Here is a 25,512-nt window from a genome sequence, read left to right on the forward strand (position 1 = left end):
ATGTTCTTCTTTGATGGTGGAGGAAAATTGTCGGCAGTTCTGGACGCTCAGGAAGTCTTGAAGGTAATTCTCTTAATAGGATTTGATTACAAATCACTTTATCTTGCTGGGCAGGTTTCCTTCCTTTACCACCACAGCTTGTAGATGAGGACTCACATTTCCTACTTCCCTACTTGAAAGCATGTTTTTGCCATGGTCCATTTGTGATTGCCGTCTAATTAAAGTCATTAAGAAAAGTTTTTTCTCCGTCTATTGTTTTTACCAAGATGTTAACTTTAACTGATTGTGTAACACTCTTACCCTAGTGTGAAGAATTAAGACAAAAGCTTGTGAAGCTGTTGTGTTGGGTTATGTGCGCATACAATATAAGGATATTCTTTTGGTACTGTACATCTACCTACAGTTAAGTCCTTGGCTATAATACATTGTAGCATGAATTCTTAAACACTTAACAGGATTTGGTCCTGAAAATATCTATTTTTTAATTTCCTGCTGTTTATATACCACTAGCTTATATGTATCCAAGCCACATTTATTTTCATAAGGCCTTTGTCAGGAGTCAGGCCAGAACCTCCATGGCGATGCATGGAGGTTGCTGGCCTTCTCCTCTAGTTGCCCACTACTTCCAGGTTCATTGGGCGGAGGACCGGAACCTCCACAGTAGCTTGTGGGGGTTGCTGGCCTCCTCCGTTTTACCGGACCATGGACTTCCGGGGCAGCAGGTCATGCGGCAGACTGAAGTCTATTTAAATTAGGCTCTGGTTCACCACTGGATATTCTGTTTGTCCTGTTTGTCAGCTCCTCCCTGTATATCCATTGTGTCCTGCTTTCTGATCTACCCGTTTACTCTCCTGCAATAATAAAGCATAATACAATAGAGGTATTCCCAAATGCATGAAGACTGACTAGCCAGGGTCGTAGCTATAGGGGGTGCAGAGGTAGCAATCGCTACTGGGCCCTGAAACCTAAGGTGGTCCAAAAACCTCTCTATAACATAAGATAACACCAGTATTGTAGATAACACATGGTTCGTGGGGGCCCCATTATAAATTTTGCATTGGCATCCAGGAGCATCAAGTTACGCCTAATAGCACCTGAATCGGGAAAAAGCTTTCACAGAACAATGTAATTTTATAACATTAAATATGAATATTTTAGAACTATTGGGAGACCAGCCGTTTCCATGCTGGTCTCAATAATCTCTGCCCTTTCGGCAAATGGATCTAATTTATGAGGCTTTAATGAAATAATTTTTTACCTATTAAGTTCTCGATATAACTGGAAATCCGCATTTATCTAGAAATGTATAATTTCTCAGAAGAGTAGTCATAGGTGTGGAAATGACTCATGGCCAAAGAGTGGACATATTAGCCAAAGATCAGCAAATATGTGGTTACTTTTCCCAGCAGTTCTGGGATGAGTAGAAGGTGGTTTAGGGGAAAAACAATGATCTGTCATTAAAGTGATAGAGTAAGCATTAGTGTAAGTGTCAGAGCGGGAATGGCGTGGGATTGTTGAGATGAGCACTGCAATGCAGCTTTATATGGACAAGTGAGCTTTTCAATACATGTGCATCCTCCTATGGTAAATGTGGACCGCGGACATGGTTTGGGTAGAAAGTTATACACCCCATTGCATTAAATTAGGCAAAACACTAACACAAAACCAATGGTAAATATGTCTCATATGTTTGAAAAGACTCAGCTGTGGGAATGGGATTTTTTTTTACATCCCGACCACTACGATTTAACATCTGGCTGCCGCAATAAATATCTGTAGTGGTGACAGCGGCACAAAGCCAAAGTGTATGGACCTAGTCTTGTAATCTAATCTTAATATGTTACTTAGTTTTTAATAGAAATATAACATAAATCTGGTGCTAATATATTTTCTCTGAGCATCATTGCTTCATCCACATGGACATCTGGTTCTCTGCGGCACATGAGTCCCCAATAAGTGCCATTTAGGAAAAAAAATGAGAATACTATGTGGTTTATGTTTTATTTGCTGGACACCACTATATGGAATAACACAGTCTACAATCCAGAAGGTACATGTACAAGCAACATCAGACATTATGGAGTAACAAATTACTCAACATAGCAAACAATAGGGGTGAGGGACCTGCTCACAAGAGCTTACAAACCATGAGGATAGAGGATAGAAGGTAGCCTATATTCACACAAGTGAGGTACCAAATGACTGTGAAAAATCAACATTTTTCACAACCGTTTTACATACATTTCAGTGCATGGAAGGATCGAGAAAGTGGGTAAACATAGGATGTGACCTATTTTTTGATGGTCTTTTAAAACTTTCAAAAATACAACATATGGATAGCCCCCATTCACATACATTGAATTTACTGCAGTCACGTTATGACTTTAGGTCCATGAAAAATGGCATTGGTATTCTGTGAATAAGGCCTTCCATGAGATAAACTAGGACACAAATACCAATCAGGGGGCGTAACTAACAAAGACTGGACTCCACACAGTATAATGCCTCATTAATTCAAAATAATATCCCAAAAAGGCCTACAGACAGTATAATATTTCACAACAGCTCCTCCACACAGTATAATGTCCTAAAGCGTCCCCTGCACACAATATAATGTCCCATAGTGTCGCCTCCACACAGTATTATGTCCCAAAGCAGCCCCTGTGATGTCCATTGCAAATATTGCAAACATTTATTTTCAGACCCCAGAGTATAATGATCGGAGGTCCAGCGGAGGCGACAAACATAAAGGCCAGCGGTACTTACCTCTCCTGGACTCTGGCGTGACTTCCTGTGGCTTTCAGCCCTTTTCAATGACGTCCCAGACATGGGTATTTCTGATGTCATTATGCATCGTGATGCACGTCTGACCCACTTGACATCTGTGACATCACTAAAGAGGGAGTTGGGCCAGAGTCCAGGAGAGGTAAGTAACACTGGTTTTTATGTTTGTCACCTCCCCATTATGTTTGTCACCTCCAATCATTACACTCTGTGATCTGAAGACACCTGAGTACAGTAATCACCTCTGCTTCTTCTTTTGTCCTCCAGGGGCTACATGTATCCCATACCACATTGATTCTGGAGGACAGGAGGGGAAGCGAAGGCAGCCGTGAGCAGGAACGTGGATCAGTAAGTAAATAAGGCCCATTCTTGCTGAGGTAACTCCAGCAGGTAATGGCCTATTTTTTTATTTTTTTTTTTAAATAAAATTTAGGTTCCCACCAGGCCACCTAAGGCCACAGGCCATGGCAGTAGTTATGCCACAGAAATTTGATAACTTTATCAGTCTAAGTTTATGCTTTTTTTCTCAACTCTTTTTCTTATCAATATAAAGCATCAATCTGGTGATTTATGCTCAAACTAAAATCCAAAAACCTAAATAACGTAACCGTCCTGCTTGTCTGAATGTTATTTCCAGCTTTTCTATCCATATAAAAAGAAAATGCCATCGTCTGAATATTTCTGATGTTTGTTGTCATAGAAACTTCTTGACATTTTGAAATTTTCGGCTTTTAGCCTTGCTTTGTCAATTGCGGTCTGAGCGCTTCAAATCCCCTGCTTAGAGATAAAATTAAGGCAATCCTCTGGTTCACAATAAAAAAGTCACTTTAAGCAAATAATATATAGGTAAATTACCCAAAGTTTCCTTTTAGATTTTTTGCCATGGTTCTTTTGATTCCCAGTTCCCCTTAAAGGGGTTGGCCACTTTCAGACCAACATTGACAAATAAATGTCCAATAAAAAGATATACAATTTTCCAATATACTTTCTGCATCAATTCCTCGCGGTTTTCTAGATTTCGGCTTGCTGTCATTCATTCTGTTACTTCTAGAGGATAAAACTCTGACCATGGTCATGTGATTTACGGTCCATGGTCATGTGATTTATAGTCCATGGTCATGTGATTTACGGTCCATGGTCATGTGATTTACGGTCCATGGTCATGTGATTTACGGTCCATGGTCATGTGATTTACAGTCCATGGTCATGTGATTTACGGTCCATGGTCATGTGATTTACGGTCCATGGTCATGTGATTTACGGTCCATGGTCATGTGACGAGCACACAGGTGCACAGCTGATTACCAGGCAGATGTCTGATTACTGTGCTGTGACTATAACGAGCGGCACCTGTGTGCTCATCACATGACCATGGACCGTAAATCACATGACCATTTTCAGAGTTTTATCCTCTAGAAGTAACAGAAAGAATGACAACAAGCAGAGATCTAGAAAACTGTGTTTTGGGTTTAGCTACCTACTTGACCAGATGTCAGGTGCCACCCCTGCTTGCTCCCACAGATGCACCCACTCCACGGCAGCACCTCTCACTTAGTATAAAGGGGAGGAGATAGAGAGGGCACAATGCCACTGCCACACAAACTGTTTAGAAAGAGAGAAGGCCGGTAGAGATGAGCGAGTAGTGTTCGATCGAGTAGGTGTTCGATCGAATACTACGGTATTCGAAATACTCGTACTCGATCGAACACTACTAGCTGTTCGAAGTTTAATGTTCAATCCAGAACCAGCGTTGATTGGCAGAATGCTATACATTACAATGCTATACATTCTGCCAATCAACGCTGGTTCTTCTCTTACCTTTCCGAAGTCTTCTCCGCGCTGCATCCCCGCGTCTTCTTCCGGGTGTAATTCACTCTGCCTAGGCATCCGGCCTAGGCAGAGCCGACTGCGCATGCGCGTGCATGCACGCGCATACACGTGCATGCGCAGTCGGCTCTGCTCAGGCGTCGGGCCTGGGCACAGCCGCAAGCGCAGTCAACTCTGCCTAGGCCAGATGCCTAGGCAGAGTGAATTCCACCCGGAAGAGGACGCGGAGACCCTGCGCCGGGAGAAGACTTCAAGCAGAATCCAGCCCGACCGTCACTCATGGACTTGGTAAGTATGATTTTATCGAATGTTGCCTAACCCTGAAACGAGCATTTCCCCCCATAGACTATAATGGGGTTCGAAATCCGTTTCAACAGTCGAATAGTGTGCGGCTGTTCGAATCGGATTTCGAACCTCGGACACTTTAGTGTTCGCTCATCTCTAAAGGCCGGTACATTTTTTGAACACTCACTGACCCTGCACCATCAATTGTGAATATAAGTTAGGGTTGCGGTTACTAACTCTAACCCTAACCACTTTACAAGATTTGCCTAGACCGAATCTGGAAAAATAACACCAATTCTGAAAACAAGCCCTAACCTTTTTTTCTGATAGAAAAATATTATAAGACCCTGTCTTATTTTTGGAGAAACACAGGTAATAATAAGTAATAATCATAAGTATTTGGTTTTGCCAGCCTCTGAAGAGGATAGGTTCTAGTAAATATTGCATTGCGAATGCTATACCCAAAGTGATGGCGAATCAAACTTAAAAGGACAATGTGTGGAAAGAAGAGCTTCTGATGTGTCTATCATGGCGAAACAGGAGAGATGTGGAAGGACCTGAAACAAAGTGGCTTCATGACCACATTAGAATTTGATAGAAGCGTTTGTACACCAATGCTTCGCCCTTGGATCTGTTTTCATTGTCTTTGCATAAACTGCTGAATGTATTTGTTTTCCTTAGGGCTTAACCTATGTATTCCAGATGGCAATGTTTCTCCAGCACATATGGGAAGGCAAAGCGCGGGCTCATAGAAGCATGATGGTTTTATTGTTGCATGAAACAAATTCTGTGATAGGGTCACTGACACACGTCAACGGAGCTGACAGCCAAAATAATGACACTTGGAGCTGTCGTTCATCTACAGCTCATCCAGACTTCAGCACCGCAACTTGCAAACCCCATAAGTCTATACTTTAAAGCAACCATCAATCATTTACTCTGCTATGAGCAGCATCGAGTACAAGGAGACTGGTAAGCCCAGAGTCTTATTGATGTATTCTTGCATCATAACCTCTCACTAACACTCCAAAAAGATTTAGAGCGTTTGAAATATCTTATAATTGAACTAAGGTTTGTTCTCCGTCAGTTCCATTTCTGCAGTCAAAAAGACAGTGTACCAAGTACAGTGCTGTCTCTAGTGACTACAGAAAACAGAGGATTGCTTCAAATGATCCAATAAACAACCCAAAATAATAAGAAATTAAAATGAAATAAAGAGATAACTAATAAAGTCAATGGTTAATAGAAATAATATACAATACATAGCTCTGCAGGCTCTCAAACCTAATCTAGTGATTTAGTAATAAACCCACTGATAACTATAGGGTCATGGTTAAACGGGTCAGGATCAGAATATTGTTGGCCTATTGTGAGGACAGATTTACAGAAGTCTGAATCTGAGAGCTCCCAGTGATCAGCTGTTTGAAGGGGCCCCTGTCTGAATGCAGATTACTTAGAGACTGCAATAACCTGCACTGTAGAAGGTGTACAGGTAGATGGATCAATGTTTCTCAGTAAAATATAGGCACCTATATTGAAACAAATTTATGGAAATGCATATGTTTTGATGATACTGTTGCAACCCGGGCTGTAGAGTCAGTGGATCAAACTACCAACTCCTGTATTTTTACACAGCTGACTCTGACTCCTTCATGATGGTCATTCAGAAGTAGTAAAGCTTCGATAATTTGTTAAAAAGCCAGTGATTGTCCGGTGGCATCTTCCATTTTTGGTCCCGTTTGTGGACCATGTTAGATGCTTGACCCATGCTTGCCCCTGACACATGAACCAGCTCCATTGCTCTTATCAAGGCTATCAAGAAAAACCAAGTCACTCACAAACACACTGATCAGTTTTGTGCTAGTAGCATCTAGAATGATTATACCCAGGCTATGGAAAACCATGGCTGTCGTATAGAGGAGCTTTGGGCTACCTCAGGCAAGGCATATACTAGACATGATACAGTGTGGAGACCTTGGATAGAATGTTAGGGCCCATGGAATCATAAGGAATGGGCCCCATGGTTTCACAGGCCCTGGCACGGTGTCTTAATGATGAATTTATGTTAATTATATGGTATGGTATTTCTGTGTGTTTCTCCCTCCCTATTTTATGTTCACAGTGATTTTACCTTATGGGAGATCATCTTCGGGTCAGCTGTGCCCTGGCATGAGCAGGTTCTAGAAGTTTCTTGAAGTTTGCCCAGCAGCAGGAGCATCAGCTGATTGGACAGCTGGAAGCTGTGGCAGAGGTTTTGATTGGGTCAGCTGTGTCTCTAAGACATGAGCAGGTTATGAGGGTATTCTGCCTGGTAGCGGATACAGCAGATGATTGGTCCATTGGTTTCAGTGGCGGGAAAATGGAGCTTTATAAGGAGCAGTTTGTGAGGGATCTGTGGCAGCTTACCCAGGATCCAGATGGAGCAGCACCCGCCCCCCTCCCTAGAAGATCCTATTTTCCTACCTGTCGCGATGCTTTGTTAGTGGGGAATTGTCCCCCAGCTAATGCTGGGGGGACTGTGTTTAATTAATTGATTTGGTGATCATTAATTGGTTAATATTGATTTTGGTTAATTATTGGTTATTATTTAATAAAATATTTATTTTATGGTTATTTAACTTTTCATGTAACCCCTTAATAAAGGCATTGCAGCCAATTTTTATCCAATGAAGAATTTGGTGTGTTTGTGATTTATTTCAGGTAATTGGTATAAATGGTAAGTAATAAGTTGTGCAAATGGGCCTTTGTGAAACCATGTCAGTATTCAACAGAGTTCACCACTTACTCCTAGCTCCACTGCCCTTCTGCTATCACACTGGGATCTATCAATCTATCCCCCCTTCCTATCGACTGGGTGGCTCAATGCCTTGGGGTTTATATTGGATACTTTTTTAGATGGACTTCTAACCACGACCAGAGTAATGGGTGTAAAACCTATCCCATCCACTCCTTTCCCATTTCCCTGTGTATGTGCCCCCATCCCCTCATACGGTCAGAAAACTGATGAGAATATGTGGTACACTGATGAAAACCTGATGTTAAGAATTGACAGTTTTATCCAACTTTAAGGTCAGTTTTTTTCATGTAGCTTAAGGCTAAATTCACATCTGCGCCGGAGCGTCTAGTGTAGACTCAGTCACAGTATCTATCGAAGATCGGAGGAAAAAGTCCTGCTCAGAGTACTTTTTCCTCCACCGGTTTCAGTTTAAAGTTTGTATGTTCTCATGTTTGCGTGGGTTTCCTCTGGGTACTCTGGTTTCCTTCCACACTGCAAAGACATACTGATAGGGAATGTAGATTGTGAGCCCTATATGGGACAGTGACTGTCAGTGTCTGTAAAGCGCTGCAGATTATGTTGTCGCTACACTAAGCAAAATAGATGTGTATGTTTATACCATTCTTTCCAGCCACTCAGTCCATTGCTAATGCTGAAAAACCGCTGTAGGCTAAAGCCCCATGTAGCAGAACACTTGGCATTTTTTTTACAGCAGTATGCCATGGAAATGCAATGTATGGGCACTTTGGAGTGTCATACGAAGAGTTAACTAAGTTTACATTTCTTTTATCTACTTGATATTCTTAGAAAGGCGTTACTGTGGTGGAGGTAATAAGAAAACTGTAATATAATCTATATGTTAATAAATGACCATCATTGTGTGCCGGAGACTGCCCTGGCGCCCACTTCTAAGACTGCACCAGTTTGTTTGCATTGGATTTCTTTATAGGCTCTAAACCACAATAAAAGGATTTCTTACCACACGTACAGAACCACAATAGGAACATGAAGGGACATTTCATGGTATTTATTAAACCAGATCTTGTATTAGAAACTCAATACTTATCAGAAACTTCCTCTTTTATTCATTTAGGACTGACGTCTGAGAATTGCGGATAAATAAGTTATGTGATATACCTCACCATATTTTAGAGGTTTAAAGAGTAAGGCCACATTTACATGGGTCATATCCAGTGGCAAGGGCGGATCCAGGGCCGGGCAAGTCGGGCAACCGCCCGGGGCCCCGCGCCCAGTGGGGCCCCACAGCGTGGCCTGGACCTAACAAAACAGTCCTGGTCGGCAGGAGGTATGTCCCGATGCTCCGGCATTTGTAGCCGCGATGTAATGACCTGCCGTTCCCACCAAAGTCAATTGCCCAGGGCCCCGCAAACCCTGGATCTGCCACTGTCCAGTGGCAGCTGCCACAGGGCTCAGGACATTAGGGGCCCGGTGACATCCGCTACCGCTGCTATCATTATACTCAGGGGTCTTTTCGGACCCCCGAGTATAATGATCGGAAGGCCTGGGAGAGGTAAGAAACATAAAAAACACTGTTACTTACCTCTCCACGATCCGGGCAGGCTTCGGCCTAGCCGTCTGACGTCTTATGACCCCGGCCTGCGTCACGGGTCATGTAACGTCTGACGTCATTGAAGATGGACTACTTCGGAGGCCGACATCGTAGGAGCCAGGAGATAGAGCAGTAACAGAGTTTATTTTATGTTTTTCTCCCCCTGGGTCTCCGATTATTATACTCTGGGGTCTTTTCAGTATAATAATTGTTTATGGGTGTCCACAGTGGGACATAATACTGTGTGCAGGGGCCACTATGGGGATAATACTGTGTGCAGGGGCCACTATTGGGTACAATACTGTGTGCAGGGGCAACTATGGGGGATAATACTGTGTGCAGGGGCCACTATGGGGGATAATACTGTGTGCAGGGGCCACTATGGGGTATAATACTGTGTACAGGGGCCACTATGGGGCATAATAGAGTGCGCATGAATCAGTCAAGGTCGTTGGTGTCGGTCGGGGGGGGGGGGGGTCCATGTCAAAAGTTTGCCACGGGCCCCGCCATTCCTAGATACGCCACTGGTCATATCAAAGAGGATTTTTCATCACCTCCACCAACTTCTACTACTGTACATTTTAGTAGGTGCTGCTCCACCGGTGTGTGATTCTGGTGTAGCTGGAATTTTTTCTCTAACCCCCACCATTCCTGAGCAATCAGTGCAGTTAATTTTTACTATTAATATGCTAATTAGGTTCTCTACTGTCAGGTGGGTGGTCCTTGGCTTGATCTGATAGCTTGGCACTGGACAAAGGACATGCTTAACTTGTGACTCTAGATATGGCTCTGATCCATAAATGTAGGGCATCAGGGGTTTCAATAAAGAAAATCATAATTGACTGTTACTATTAAAGGGGTTTTTGACTCCAAAATGAGTTTTTCATAGCAATCACCTATCCAGAACACCAGTCATCAGTCTGTGATCTGTGGGTGTCCGATACCAGGACCTTGCACAGTTAACTGTTCACACAACTTATAGGTGCAGGAAACATGTGCAGGCTTCTGCTAAGTCAAGGAATAAAAGCAGAGCTGCAATTTCCTGGAACCACCGCTATACACTGGAAAGAAAGATTATGAATGATAATCTGTTTTCCCTTAGCCCAAACAGCAGCACAACTGGGGTATTCCTGCCCCTATGAGCTGTTAGGACAGGTGAAATTTTTAATTACCTAACAGCTTTTGACCTCTATAAGAGGCCGGAAGACCTGCTCCTCCCTTGTGTTAGTAACAAGTATGATATACAGAGCAATCTATGCCAAGAGCTACACACATACACAAAATCTGTACAATAGCACCTCTTAGGGAGGGAGCCTTGTGCTGCTGTTTGGGCTAAGGGAAAACAGATTATCATTCATAATCTTTCTTTCCCCCTACGCCCAACAGCAGCACAACTGGGGATTTAGCAAGTATTATCTCCCTAGGGCGGGACCTCCTGGCAGGCTGATGCCAAGACGGAGTGCCCAAATGCTGTAGCATCGGCCGTACGCCAGTCCAATCTGTAGTGTTTGGCAAAAGTCAGCTGTGAGCTCCAAGAGGCTGCAGCACATATCTGCTCTAGAGAGAGGAACCGTGTCTCTGCCCATGATGTCGCCACTGATCGGGTGGCATGGGCTCGTAGGAAATCTGGAACAGGAAGATTCTGAGCCCGTAGGGAACAGCTGATAGCTTCTCTGATCCATCTAGACAGGGTTACCTTTGATGCTTTAGCGCCTCTATTGTGGCCAAACACATTAACCAGAAGATTCTCTGATCTTCGGAACGGTGCTGTACGATCCAGGTAGATACGTAGTGCTCTTACCAGATCCAGTGTGTGTAGCTTCTCCTCCTGCTCAGTGGCAGGGGAGGGAAAGAACCCCGGTAGGGTGATCACTTGATTGGTGTTCTGAAGTGTGGGTACCTTTGGCAAGAATCCTGGGACGAACCTTAGCTGTACTCTGTCAGGAAAGAAAGTTATGAAAGGTTCGGAGGCTGCTAGAGCCTGCAATTCGCCAACCCTCTTGGCGGAGGTTATTGCCAACAGAAAGGTCACTTTAAATGACAGGTACTTCCAGTCCACTTCAGATAATGGTTCGAAGGGGGGCGCACATAGCCCTTGTAGAACCGCGGCCAGGTCCCACCTGGGGACAGGGGGCCGTACCTGGGGGTGGAGCCTGGCAGCCCCCCTAAGGAACTGTTTGACAAGAGGATCTTGTGATAACCGTGTCTCCAGGAGAGCAGATAGAGCTGACACTTGAACCTTGAGGGTGGCAGGTGCTAGTCCTCTCTCCAAGCCGTTCTGTAAGAACTCTAGGACTGCATCTCTGTCTGGATCGCGGTGGCTGCCTGTACACCAATCTCGGAATATCCGGGCGATCCTTTGGTAGCTCTGATTGGTTGCCTCTGCTCTTGAATGGGCTAAGGTACTTAGCACTCCCTGGCACAATCCTCTGTCTGCGCGTATGGCGCGGTTAGCCTCCAGGCAGTGAGGTTGAATTTGTCTAGGCCCAGGCACGGCCGACTGTTCAGTGACACCAGGTTCCTGACTGGTGGAAGCCTCCAGTAGTTCCCCCGACTCATAAGGATAAGGTCGGTGAACCATGCCCTTTTTGGCCAGAACGGCATGATCACTATTGCCGAAGTCTGGTCCTGCCTGAGTTTCGCCAATACCTTCGGTATCATTGGGATGGGAGGGAACACGTATGCCAGTTCGAACCTCCATGGTATTGACAGGGCATCCACAGCCAAAGGGTTGTCTTCCCGGTACAGGGAGCAAAACCTTTCTACTTTGGCATTGTGTTGGGTGGCCATCAGATCCACCTCGGGGAGACCCCACCTCCTGGTCAGGTAGTGGAAGATGTCCTGGTTCAGGGACCATTCGCCTGCGGTCGGCCGGCCTCTGCTGATTTGATCCGCTAGGATGTTCAAGCGGCCCTGGATATGTACCGCGGCCAGCTGGGAGAGGTTTCGTTCTGCCCAGGAGAAGATCAGGTTGGTGACTTGCATGAGCGAGGGGGACCTGGTTCCTCCCTGCTTACTGCACTCAGGGATGCAACTCTCCAACCTCCCTCCCCCCCCGGCCATGTCCACGAAACCTTAGTCAATGAAGACAGTTCTCCAGCACAGAAATTGACCAGGGAGCTTCACCAACTGATGTGCTTGCAACCGGAGCGACAAACACTAACTGAAGCTCTAAGGGGACTTAAATAGGCCAGGGGGCGGGGTTTTGCCCGGAGCCCCGCCCAAGGGGTAGGGGCTACAACGGAGCCAGAATCTCATGAAAAAAAGGGGAGGGGAGAAGACAGGGGGAGGGGGATCTGACCCAGGTATGGTCCCCAGGACTGGGGGACCCCCCTCCCGAACTACCGTGCAATGCTCGTGTCTAGGGGTTGTTCTCTTCCTGTCCGCCGCGAGACCCGCGCACTGCGCATGTGTGGCGGACCCTGTTAGACGGCGGACCGGAGGGACCTGAGAAAGGTTCCTAGGTCTAGCATTCCTAGGGGAAAGCCCCGACCCCGCGCGCCAGCCGGACAGGAGCGTGCACGAGCCGGCAGGGTCCCCGCCGGGAGAAGGGGACCTCTGCTGAAAAAAGAGGATGTCTAGAAAAAGATCTTCTGCAGTCAGGTACCGGTGGGGGAGAGCAGTGGACCCCTATAGGAGGTCAGAACATCTGCTCCCCCCCTGACCACCTGTCCTGTCCCACAGGACAGAAAAAAAACACAAGGGAGGAGCATGTCTTCCGGCCTCTTATAGAGGTCAAAAGCTGTTAGGTAATTAAAAATTCCACCTGTCCTAACAGCTCATAGGGGCAGGAATACCCCAGTTGTGCTGCTGTTGGGCGTAGGGGGAAAGGGAATCTGCACTACTCCTATTACTTAAATAGGCTCAGCTTGCACAAACTCCCCGGCCACTGCACCAGCTCCTGGTGCCTAGAGTCTACCTATATAGCTGATGTGTACGGCGCCCCCACAGATCACATACTGATGGACTATCCTTTGCAAGCTGTGTAAAAACTCCGGTATGAAATCCCCATGGATTGTACTAAATATAGCCACCCGTTTATGGTGGTATTGTTTATGGACTTTACGGCATTATTTTAGTGGCTGTGTATAGTACAATTATATGGACACTGTGAAAATGATATTTATATGTATTTTATAAAACTATTATGTAGCACTATATAGCAGTATTATATGGATAGTGTATTGTGGTATTGTGTGAGCTCTGTATTGCAGGTTTTTTTTTATTTGCATACAGAGAAAAACTGGATTTATCATCGAACGGCAGGCCAGAAACAACTTATAAAGGTAGCAGACAAATAGCCTTTCTTAAGGCTATTCCGACGTGTCAACGACAAAAAAAAAGGGTTTAAATGGTAGAATCCCTTTAATGTGTGGACAGGAAGTCAATTTCTTTTTCTTTAAATGTAGATTGTGAGCCCCACATATGGATCACAATGTACATGTTTTATTTTTTTCCTATCAGTATATCTTTGTAGAAACACGGGGAGAACATGCAAACTTCTTGCAGATTTTGTTCCTGGCAGGATTCAAACTCAGGACTCCAGCGCTGCAATGCTAACCACTGAGCCACCGTGTTGCCCCTTCTATATGGCAATTTTACCTGAGCAGCACATAGGGCTGAGTTGTCTGAGCAGGGTATACATGTTTTAGTAACATAATTTGGATTCAGAATACACATTTGAGTAACTTAATCGCTTGTTAAGTAGAATTTGCAGGATTTTGCGCTTTACTCATATTAAGCTCCGTTCATATCTATGCCCTCTTTAAGTCCTGACTTTTCCATTCTGCTGTGATGTCAGCGAGGAAATAACTATTACTGATATTATTGTTTCATTTGTTCATCCCGTTCTGTGATAGACCCAAAGAACGTATAAAACAACGCAGATGTGAGCGCACCCTTAGCCGGTGTCTGCTATAAATTTACAATTCTTTGCAGAATTTCTCCAGGCCATATGTATTCGCCAATCTTCCTCTATACGTTCCCTTAAGCATTCCCTTGTTTTCAGTGACCTTGCAAGACACCATTTAGCACAGAACTTCATTCTTCATTGTTGACAAACTATATTAGCTTAAACATGGCTTTCATTTAGGTTACTGACAAATAAATCAAAGCTTCTTCCACTAAATATAAACAGCTTTACTGTATAACATGCAAGTGCAAAATTACAATATAACTTATATAGCTAAAAATAACAGCGTTAAATCAATCCCATTATAATGCCACACCATTTCTTTGCCACTACAGTCTCTGTACTACATGTAGAGTGCTTACAATAACTCTGTAAGTGCATACAAAGAGGGAATTTAGAGATTTGTAATAAGGGAATGTTCACACATAACTTATTCATCTGTGGTTTGCAAGAATCCGTGCACAGGCTTCATGGAAACCCTGAATCAGCATATCATAATAAATGGAATCCTAAAGCCCCCACCCCGACAATATGTATTAAACTGTATCCCTGTAGTAGAGAGCACACTAATGTGAAGTAAATGAAGCAGCCACTCTCCGGGGGCATTATTCACTTTATTCAGTCCCCCAACTGGTCATGTGATCATCAGAAGGACCTGCCAATTCACAAAGCAGCCAAGTCACATTTTCTATGTAAGTCTATGACAGCCTGCATCTTACTCTCTCATAGACTTACATAGAAACCTAGACGGTTCAAGAAAAGCCTGGTAATATCCTGGTCTTCCCTACCAGGCCTGTTTAATGCATTGGGGGGCCCTGTGCAAACCTTTTGAAAGTGGGCTTTCCCATAATTGTATTTCCCCTCGATCAATGTTACATAAAAAAAAAACCTAACCGTGTTCCCCGAACCTGCCGGCTCCATCTGTAATGTCTGCAGATTGGTGCTTTTTGCATTTCCTTTTTGCAGACATAATAGAGCATGCTGCTGATAGCTCCATGCTCCTCTAATGTATTCAACCTAGATAGAGTTGAGAAGACTGTCTGCCACCCGGAAGAGTGGGACATCACCCATCACCCGAAATGTGGGACTGTCCTGCTCAATCTGGGGTGGCTCCATATGTAATAGATTTACCTTCCCAGAGTCCCTGGTATGTAACTTTAAATAAGGCATAAGTAGGGGTAGCACGGTGGCTCAGCTGCATCGCTGGAGTCCTGGGTTCAAATCCAGCCAGGAACAACATCTGCAAGGAGTTTGTATGTTCTCCCCATGTTTGTGTGGATTTCCTCCCATTCTACAAAGACATACTGATAGGAAAGAAAAAAAAAGTACATTGTCATTCCTATATGGGACTCACAATCTACTTAAAAAACATAACAAACATGCATAAGTAATTATGACTTATCCAGTATTTGCAGGTCTTAGCATGGGTTTGTCTAGTAATAAGCTATAACCGTTCTTCCTTCCTTCCTCATGGGCCATCAGGTCCAACCCATTGCAAGTGCAGGTTTTTCTAAATCATCCCAACCATATCTTTATCCAGATTTCCATTGACGGACAGCTCACCCTCTGATGAAAAAAAAGAAAGAAAGAAAGAAAGAAAGAAAGAAAGAAAGAAAGAAAGAAAGAAAGAAAGAAAGAAAGAAAGAAAGAAAGAAAGAAAGAAAGAAAGAAAGAAAGAAAGAAAGATTTTAAAGGGAACTTTGTAATGTTTCTTATGTCCTACTGAAGCACTTTAGGAAGATTTATTTCATCCCGGGTTCAGATGTAACGATCCTCTGCTTCGTTGTGGGGTTTCTTTAGACGTCTTGACATTTAGTTTCACCTTGTCAATGCTGTAGCACAATGACAGGTCTATGCAGTGACCTCTGGTGCCTGACTTCACAGACAAGCGCCAGATGTCACTGAGGAGGCAAAAACAGAGCACTGGATGCCACAAGGGGGCCAAAAAGGTGAGTATAAATGATTTTTTTTATTTTTGGCACCTCTCCTGGGTCTCCTTCTATTAAACTCTGAGGTCTAAAGAGACATCAGAGTATAATAATTTATCTCATGTCACAGCAGCCATTTTAGTATATCTGAGACAAATCCCAAATTAATCGGTATCGTTAAACACTGAATAATTTAGAACATTCGGGTCAAATTTGGTTTGTTGAGAGCCAAATGACCTACATCTATGTATTAAAGCTAATTAGGGTATAGTAGCCAAATGGGAGGTTTGGGCAGGGTCTTCATGTTCTGTATGTCTTAGGGCCGATGCAAACGATGTAACGTAGCGCTCATTCTGACACGTAAACTCGTGTCAGAGTCAGCGCTTCAAAACAGAATCCCATTGACTTCAATGGGTTCCATCTTATGCGTGCTACACATTGAAATCAATGGGAGGCTTTTTAACCCATTGATTTCAATGTGTTACGCGCATTAAACGGAACCCACTGAAGTCAATGGGATTCTGTTTTGAAACACTGACTCTGACACGAATAGAGATGAGTGAGTAGTACTCGATCAAGTAGGTATTCGATTGAATACTACGGTATTCGAAATACTCGTACTCGATCGTACTCGCCGTTCAAATGTAAAAGTTTGATGCAGAACCAGCATTGATTGGCTGAATGCTATACAGTCGGCCAATCAACACTGGTTCTTCTCCTACCTTTAGAAGTCTTCTCCGTGCAGCTTCCCCGCAGCGTCTTCCAGCTCTTCATTCACTCTGCCAGGCATCGGGCCTGGGCAGAGCCAACTGTGCATGTCCGTTTGTAGTGCGGAAGACGCCGCGGGGACGCTGCAAGAAGAAGACTGCTCGGAGGATCCAGCCCAACCCTCACTCGTGGACTTGGTAAGTATAATTTGATCGAATGTTGCCTACCCCTGAAATGAGCATTTTTCCCCCCATAGACTATAATAGGGTTCGATATTCGATTCGAGTAGTCGAATAATGAGGGGCTACTCGAAACGAATATCGAACCTCGAACATTTTACTGTTCGCTCATCTCTAGACACAAGTTTACGTGTCAGAATGAGCGCTGTGTTACATCGTGTGCACAGGCCCTTACAGTGTCACCGCCTACTTGCCTACTTGACTACTATACTGTAATTTGTATCAACACTAAAAGGCTTATATCTTTGGAATGGCTGCATGGAATTGCATAAACAACAAAATATTTATAGTGATAGCACCATCAGATGATACATGTTATCGGGCTTTTTCGGATCTGGTGACAGGTCTTGGTTAAAAAAAAAAACAACTGTAACACCCCTTTAATTCTCAATCCAACAAATCTTTGCTCTGCTCACCCACTCCATATAACGCTCTCAAAAATAGAAACTTATTAGTGCAACCCTATAAAAGGCGTACAATAGACAGTCTGTTACCGGATCTCTATACTGTACATTGTGCATCCATTTGCCTTTAACCCCCCCCCCCATCCTTCAGCTAGGCCACTAAATAGGATATATTATATTCCTTTTCTGGCTCCCAGATTTCAGTTTTAATAAGTCATCTGAAACCTTGTAAACACTGCGCCCACACACTGATGGAAAGCAATTGTACTGCGTTTCGCTGAGAAGAATAAAAAAGGTTATTGAAATAGATCTACACAATCCCCTATTACAGAAATATTACACAGAATCAGCAAGAACAACTGTCCTGACACCAACTCACTTGTAGCGCTGACAAATTGAATCTTTTTTCATTAGGCGTTTCTCTTCAATGCATAATAGACAACAGTTCAGAATAACTCGGGGCTATGCAATTTTTACATATAATATTTATCAGTGTCAGCCAATTTCCCAGTGTTGTGCGCCAAGCCTATAATTGCATGGGAATTGTACGGCCTATTATAGATGGAGACTCTTACAGACAGGTTTTCTTTTATCAAAACAAATGTCAGGAAGTTTTTCTAGAAGGCAGCAGTTAAAACAAATGCAAAATGAATAGTGTAAAAATCACACAAGGAAAAAGGAGGACGCTTAAAAGAGAACATATGTCAACAACGAACATGCTAGACGTGCTGTAGGGAGTGGCGATAATCCCTAAAAGTGTTAATTTCCTTAAGAAAATGACGACAAGTCACATAGAAGACGTTCTCATGGCTTTTTTATTCTTCTATTTGGTGATACTACAGATTAATGTTTATCTTTAACTTGGCAATGACCCATAACTTCTGTCTGGTTTAGGGCACATGCAATGCCATATGGATCCATTGTGCTCTTCCAAGTATGCATGGAAGCATGTAGGGTTTTCCATATAGGTTCAGTAAGAATATGCAAGGGTAAGGCTCCATTCACATGACCAAACTTGGAGTGGGATTAGATAGAGGTTGGATTCCTCTCGAAAATCCAGACCTCAAACAACTACATCAATATTAAAGAACCAAAAAATGTGACTGTTAAAATGCAAGAAGTAATAATGTAAAAAAAAATATGTTAAGCTCTAAGTCCTTAGGTTACAGAAATGCAGAATTTTTGCCTTTTGAGGAAATCATTAGAAAAAACTGCTGTGTTTTACAGCACTAGGAAAGTGAATGAGGTTTTAACTAATCCCACCCACACATTGCGGTAAAAAACATCTACAGAAAAGCTGCATATCCCAAAACACGTGAATTTCAGCTGTGGAAACACAAGCAATTTCCCTATAGATTTAATAAAGGAAGAAAAAGTGCAGAGAAAAACACAGTAAAGATGGTATGAAAAATTAGGAATAAATTTGATGGGATTTTGTTTTACTTTCCCCAATTTTTTCCCCTTTTCCCCCCTCTTTTGTGTTTTTCCCCCTTTCTTTTTTTAGATATGGTTCACTACATTGGGCCTTGGCCAATGAAGGTGTCTTAGGGTAAGTTCACACGGGGATTTTTGGACTGGAACCTGAGTCGGAGGCCACCTCAAGTTACAGTCCAAAATAAGGGTAGCTGCGACTGGATGCCGGTCAGGGGGAGTGTCTTCAGGCAGATGTCGCGAGACAAATCCGCCTGAAACAATGAGTATCTCGCTTCTTTTTCTGGGAGCCCGCTCCCGGAAAAAAGAACTGACCGGCTCCCATTGATTTCAATGGGAGCTGACTTTTTGGTCAGGAGTTTGAGGCAGATACGGCCTCAAAATCCTGACTGAAAAACCCTGTACCTGTAAGATATCAGCTTGCCGTCAGCGTAAGGCCTCATTCACACGTCCACAATCTGTGGATGTGGAAGGTCCATGATATTCACAGACAGCACCACAACCTACTAATATGCTGGTGGTTTGCTGTCCATGATTGATCTGCTACTCACCGTTTACCCTCATATAACAGATCCACATTTTTATATAATTTCATATACTTTAGAATGTCTGTGGGTCCATGAAATGCAAACAACACACATGGGCTGCCCATGATTTTCACAGACCCATAGATTTTAATGGTTTGCAAAATGGACCAAGATAGAGAATGTCTGCACGCACCCATTAAAATAAATGGATCTGCATGCAGCCTGTGATTGTCCTCACATGTTTGCAGATTGCAGATATGTGAATAAGACCTAAGGCCAGTGGCGTAACTACCACCATAGCACCAGAGGCAGCTGCCAAAGGGCCCAGGACATTAGGGGCCCGGTGACAGCCGCTACCGCTGCTATCATTATACTCGGGGGGTCTTTTCGGACCCCCGAGTATAATGATTGGCGGACCGGTAGAGGTAAGAAACATAAAAAAACACTACTTACCTCTCCACGATCCTGCCAGGCCTCCTTCCTGATGTCCTTTCTGACGTCTCTGACATCACATGAACCCGGCCTGCGTCCCGAGTCATGTGACGTCCGACTTCAATGAAGAAGGACGGCAGTGGAGAAGACAGCGTAGGAGCCGGGGGACAGGTAAGAAACAGCAGTTTTTTATGTTTTTATTCCCCCGGGTCTCCGATTATTATACTCTGGGGTCTGAAAAGACCCCAGAGTATAATAATTGTTTATGGGTGTCCACAGTGGGACATAATACTGTGTGCAGAGGCCACTATGGGGATAATACTGTGTGCAGGGGCCACTATTGGGGATAATACTGTGTGCAGGGGCCACTATTGGGGATAATACTGTATGCAGGGGCCACTATGGGACATAATACTGTGTGCAAGGGCCACTATGGGGCATAATACTGTGTGCAGGGGCCACTAAGGGACATAATACTGTGTGCAAGGGCCACTATGGGGGATAATACTGTGTGCAGGGGCCACTATGGGGTAAAATACTGTGTGCAAGGGCCACTATGGGACATAATACTGTGTGCAGGGGCCACTATGGGGTAAAATACTGTGTGCAAGGGCCACTATGGGACATAATACTGTGTACAGGGGCAACTATGAGGCATAATACTGTTTGCAGGGGCCACTATGGGGTATAATACTGTGTGCAGGGGCCACTATGGGGGATAATACTGTGTGCAGGGGCCACTATGGGGGATAATACTGTGTGAAGGGGCCACTATGGGGCATAATAGAACGCGCAGGAATGCGTAGGAGGGGGTCGGTCGAGGTCTACGGCGTCGGTGTTGGTCGGGGGGGGGGGGGAGCCCATGTCAAAAGTTCGCCACGGGGCCCCGCCATTCCTAGTTACGCCACTGCCTAAGGCATAATTCTTGTTTATATCCAGAGGCTAAAAAACTGAAAGATGCTCAGCCTGATCCTGTCCAACCATCATTGTATGGAGCATTATGTAGAAGTCCTTTGATGTGCTTGTAGTAGTATAATGTACATCTTTGTTAGGCCTGGTTCACATCTATGTTTGGTATTCCGTTCGGGGAATCCACTTGCAGGTGAGCCCCCCTAAACGGAATACCGGATGCCTTAAAAAGCGGTGAGCAATGAAACCACACGGAACCCATAGACTATAATGGGGTCCGTGTGTTTTCCGCGCAGTGTCCGCATGAATCATGCGGAGGGAAAAGTAGTTCTTGCAGCACTTTTCTCTCACATGATTTTTGCGGACACCGTGCGCAAAACACACAGACCCTATTATAGTCTATGGGGTCTGCTGGCTTTCATTTCTCACCGCGTTTTAATGCATTTGGTAATTCTTTCAGGGGGTCGCCAATAACAAATGCAGATGTAAACCAGGCTTTGGTCTGACATGACCAGGTCCAGCCTCTGAATGTGCCTGTTCACTGAAAACAAGCAAAGATGGATCAAAGTACATAAGGAAATGACATAACTTTTACTTTACAATGAATAAAGTCTATTTCTTTCTCATAATCACCATTTACAATGTAGCACAGTTCCTAGCGCTAGGTATATTATGAGTAGTTTTTATTTTACTTATCAATAGTCCATTTCCAAGTTCAAGTGTCCACCCATACAAGCCCTGGACTGGAAGCCAGCCTACATAAATGCTTCTTAAGGCTAAGGCCCCACGGGCCATAAACGCAGGGCTAAAGCGCTGCAGGAAGAACCGCTGCGTATTGCGGTTCTTCCTGCAGCGCTTTGAAGAGAAAGTTCACAGAGTTTTCCTCTGCGGACTTTCTCCTACCATTATATCTACAGGAAAGCCGCTGGTGTTACCATAGATATAATTGACATGCTGCAATTTTCAAAACCGCAATGGTTTTGGAAATCGCAGTGTGTCCGCGCTGCAATTTTTTCTGCAAAGTGGGGATGGGATTCTCATGAATCCCATCCACTTTGTAAGTACTGTATAATGCCGCGATTTTTCCCACAGCGTTTCCACCGTGGGAAAATCACGGCGTTTCCAGCCTGTGGGGCCCTGGCCTAAGGAAGGAGCCCCCCTGCTCTGTTTTCTCTCAGAAGCATATTAGGATATTAGACCCCATGATCTAAGAACTAGAGTCATTTCAATAACAAACGCAGACAAGAGGGGGCGTCACACAGAGAAATGACTGCAATTACATTACATGGCATGCTGAATCTACGTCACATGTTTTGTCCCTGGATTTGGGCTTTATTTACACAAAACTGGAAAACCCCTTTCATTTTTGCATGTAAAATTCCATTATCGTACATCATCCAGTTGCACAATAAATACAAGCGCACACTCATACACACACACATATATACCTACACACGCATTGTCAATTTATATAATAATCCTCAGAGAAATTCTTAATTATCTTAATCCCGGCCATTGTTTCCACCCTGAGCAGGTCACAATGTAAACATTTATATAGAGGCGTGACGGGACATTGAATTCTGTTCCTGTGACTGTAGCTGGCGATAGATAAACTGTCTGCTTATTTTAGTGAATATGTAGAAAATCCTGACCTGAGCTCCTAATCTTCTAAGCAGTATATAAACAGGGCGATTATTCGGCAGTAAAGAAATATAGAATAGAATGTGATGGATGTCACAATATTATGGAGTGTAACAATTGGATAATGAACAAAGTCTTTGGCTGATGTGAGCTATGAACTCGTATGGATTTGTATGTAATCCCTTTGATCATCCGCAGGAACCAGCATTTATTTGGCACACTGCAGAGCTGTAGCATAAAGGACATACTTCTAATGTTAACCATTTCACTGGTCTATTAATGTACGTCATACCATGAGCCATGAACATATCCAGAATAGGTGTCACATACCTTCTTCCATTGTGAATCCCATCCACACATTGCAGAAAAATCGGAAACGCCGACACTTTCCCTAAAGGTATAATGGAAGAAGAAAGAAAGTTTTCCTCTGTGGACTTTTTGTGAAAAGTGCTGCAAGAAAAACAGTGATGTGTTGTCGCTGCAGTTTTACCTGCAGCGCTTTTTGGCTGCAGCTCACTACTTGGGTGCCTTAAGCCTTATATTTATTCTATGCTTCTTCCTCACATCTTGTAAGTCTTAGGCTGGGTTCACATGAGGATTTTTGGACCGAATTTTGACGCGGAATCAGCCTCAGAATGCGGTCCAAAAAACCACCTCCCATTGATTTCAATGAGAGCCATTCACTTCTTTTTTCCGCTAGTGGCGTTGTGCCGCTCGCGAAAAAAAGAAGCAACCTGCCCTTACTTGCCGTGGATTCCGCAGAGTGACACCTCCCTCCCGATTAGGCCCATTGATTTGGGTCTAATCTGGAGCAGAATGCCGCGTCTGGATGCCGGTGCACTACACTGGCATCCAGTCATGGCTAGCCGTTTTTGGATCGGATCTCAGTAGCAAATGTGGACAGTTTCAGCCAAAGTTTATTTTCTAAAAATTGCATCTTCTCACGTGTGGTTCAAAAAGGCAGAAAAAAAAGTTGTTTCCGTGCACAAATTTTTAAGGACACATTGTAGATATGGCACAAGACAAGACCAAACAGTCCGTGTAGGGATTGTACTGTACATGAGTAAAGTACTAGATGAAACATGATGTATATGCTGTAGGGCTTCTATTACAGAGTACGACACATATTGGGAGCAGATGTTTGCTTTTTTATATATTTATTTTTCACATCCGTTACTTTTTCCCATCGGTTAAATGCAAAAAGAAAGAACAAATACAATAACAAGGAAAAAAAGACCTGGCTCATAGGACATGGGAGAGGAAGAGGAAATAAAAAAGAGCAAAGAAAAAAACTTCTTTTCCCTTAAAGGGTTTTTGCCAAGTTTACAATTTATCACCCATCCGCAGGCGATAAGCATCGGATCAGTGGTCCAACTGCTGTGACCCGCACTGGTTTTATAATGTCCACGTATGACAGGATAAATATAGTCTGATATATCAGTATATATATAGTCTTTTTATATTTAGCTATATTTCAATGCATGCGTCGTACTGTACAAGTGTTATATAAAACATGAAGTACATATATGCTGCAGGGCTTCTATAACAGAATACACAGCATATTGGTAGCAGATGTTTACTTAGTGGCTGCTACAATGTAAAAGTTCTTGGAAACTCAATGAGGCCATTCATGCAGACAATGTGAGCCCTTCTGTTATAATACTTCCTGAAAGCCTTTGTGATTGTCAGTTTACAAGATTGTATCTCACCAAGACAAAAGACGTAGCCATATTTATTTATTCCAACATGGTCTAAAAGAATAGCAAGACATAATGCTGTGTTATATAGGTGCCCAGTGCAAACCTAGTCTAAACTAGTGCAACCGTATGCATAGCAATAAGGGTGAGTTCACACTGAGTATACGCCAGCTTATTCTGAACGTAAAACACGTTCAGAATCAGTGCATATAAAGCAGTTCCCATTCATTTCTATGGGAGCCGCCATACGAGCGCTCCCCATGGAAATGAGTGGGCTGCTTCTTTCACTGCGATCAGTCCCATTGAAGTGAATGGAAAGTGCTCGTGTGTACGGCTAGCTCTGGTCATGCCGAGCCGTACACGCGGGCACTTTCCATTCACTTCAATGGGAGTGCTCGTAGTGAAAAAAGCAGCCCATTCATTTCTATGGGGAGCGCTCGTATGCTGGCTCCCATAGAAATGAATGGGAACTGCTTTATACGCCGCTGATTCTGAACGTGTTTTACGTTCAGAATAAGCTGGCGTATACTCAGTGTGAACTCACCCTAAGAAGATGAAGACCTTAACTTGCTGGATGATCTGGGGACATGTAAGGGCAGGGCATGCTATAAGTATCCTGTTAATGTGTTATAACACCATCACTACTATTTAGGAGTGCAGGAGATATCTAATATTAAGATTGTACTATATTATTGTAAGTAAAGGAAGTAAAAAATTCAGAACTATTTCGTCATCATTGTCTTTTCTGCTTTTGTATCTATATACTATCTGTATAGTATAGTAGAAATGTAAGTAGGAGGTTCAGTAAGTGTCAATGCCATATCCATTTATATAACAGGACCAAAGGTTTCTCTACAGAGGATAACACTGCCTCCGCTGGCAAACCTTCTCCCCATAGTGTATCTTGGTGCCATTTCCTCCCCAGGTAAGTGTCATGTACTTGGTTGTTCACATTGTGTAAAAGAAAATGGCACCAATCAGACTAGACCATAATAATAATAATACAATTTATTTATATAGCGCCAACATATTCCTCAGCACTTTACAATAGACTATCCTCTTTTCCTGTTTCTCCATGCTCCAGTTTGGATTATTTAGTGCACATTGTATACCCTTTGGGGGTTGACAGGGGTCATCATGTAATCTCTGAGTGACCTGCGGTTACGTAACCAGCAAACATGTGTAATGACTCCTTTCTAGATATCATTATTGTTCATCAGTTTGTGTTATAGTCGCTCTTCTGTGGGATCAGACCAGAAAGACTATCCTAGGGTGTCCTTGACTCTATTGGTGGTTCACCAGTTGTCCTCCCTTCTCCTATTTTGGTAGGTACTAACCAAAGTATACTGGCTATATTCCATAAGACTATTTTGGAAATAAATAAACCTTATTATCTCTCTTATTATCTTATAAAACCTGCCATTTTGTAAATATTTCCAGTT

The sequence above is a fragment of the Leptodactylus fuscus genome, chromosome 1 (genome assembly GCF_031893055.1).
Source record: "Leptodactylus fuscus isolate aLepFus1 chromosome 1, aLepFus1.hap2, whole genome shotgun sequence".
Lineage (NCBI taxonomy): Eukaryota > Metazoa > Chordata > Amphibia > Anura > Leptodactylidae > Leptodactylus > Leptodactylus fuscus.